Raw genomic sequence first — 1,198 nt, forward strand, 5'->3', positions numbered from 1 at the left:
TTGAGGGAATAATAATAACATCTAGTGAATACTGTTTTCCAATGTACCGTAAGGTCGGGGTACTTTGACCCATTTGGAGGGTAAATTTGACCCATATGAAAACCACATAAAGAAGGGTGTAATAAATACGTGATCGATCAGTTAACACCAACCAAATGCAAAGAGCCATATTCTGAAGAAAGTAATAATAAAACCAGCACTGAGTTATCCCAAGGGCCAAAGTTACCCTTCTGGGCCAAAAGTTACCCGAACCTACGGTACCTATTTTTGTCGGCAGTTCATATTTACTTGCTTTTCTTATTAGCAGTGAACTTTAGTAAGCTAGTAGAGAAGCAAATATTATATTTAAAAAACTTTTTCCGACAAAACACGACGGCGCAAAACATTTGCATCTCTCCTGTTTGGAAAGTTTAATTTTCATGGGTAGATAGCTGGGTGAAAAAATTGCGTTTTTCATCTCTAGGGTGGAAAAAGTTTTTTTTTTTAATTTTTCGATTAGCCACGGAGTCGAAGATAATTGAGTTACGTCAATGCACACTTTTTTTCACGTTTCGGCATGGCCATCTGATGCACGTCGTGACCAAGGAGCTTATATACAACACTGGAGGTTGAACGCCGAACATCCGTTTGAAATATAAATTGATCTGTATTACGTCATGAACATATTCCATCTCTTTCTTAGTAAGGTTAAGAAAGAGATGGAAGTCATTCGTGAAAATGTGAAAGAAAGATAAGTAATAAAGGTCAAACTGCTTTGTTCGGCGTTCAACCTCCAGTTTTGTATATAAGCTCCTTGGTCGTGAACAACTGTTTTTTTTTATAGTCGGCCATGGCAAGTGGCCAGGTCGTAAAGGTACCGTTGGAGGTTGGATATAAGTAAATTCAATTTATTATTACTTATTCAACTTTTTTTGTAGTAGTATTTTACTTTCCTCAGTCGAAATGAAAAGTAGGTAGAGTGTCTAAATCGGATGAAATTGCCCATTTCCCCTCGAACTATCTCAGGGAGTCATTCATCGGCTACACTGACAAGAGTGTAACTCTTAAATAAGAAGAAGATAGAGAAGTTCTTCGTGGCCTAGTGGTTTGACCTATCGCCTCTCAAGCAGAGGTTCGTGGGTTCAAACCCCGGCCCGCACCTCTGAGTTTTTCGAAATTCATGTGCGAAATTATATTTGAAATTTACCACGAGCTTTAG

The 1,198-nt window shown here is 38.3% G+C and overlaps 1 pseudogene; it reads right to left on the reverse strand.

Moving 5' to 3' along the window:
* The window catches only part of LOC141429934 (very long chain fatty acid elongase 7-like), a 10,015-nt pseudogene that overhangs the window by 3,022 nt on the left and 5,795 nt on the right, over positions 1-1,198 (reverse strand).

Source organism: Choristoneura fumiferana, chromosome 7, assembly GCF_025370935.1.
Source record: "Choristoneura fumiferana chromosome 7, NRCan_CFum_1, whole genome shotgun sequence".
NCBI classification, from domain to species: domain Eukaryota; kingdom Metazoa; phylum Arthropoda; class Insecta; order Lepidoptera; family Tortricidae; genus Choristoneura; species Choristoneura fumiferana.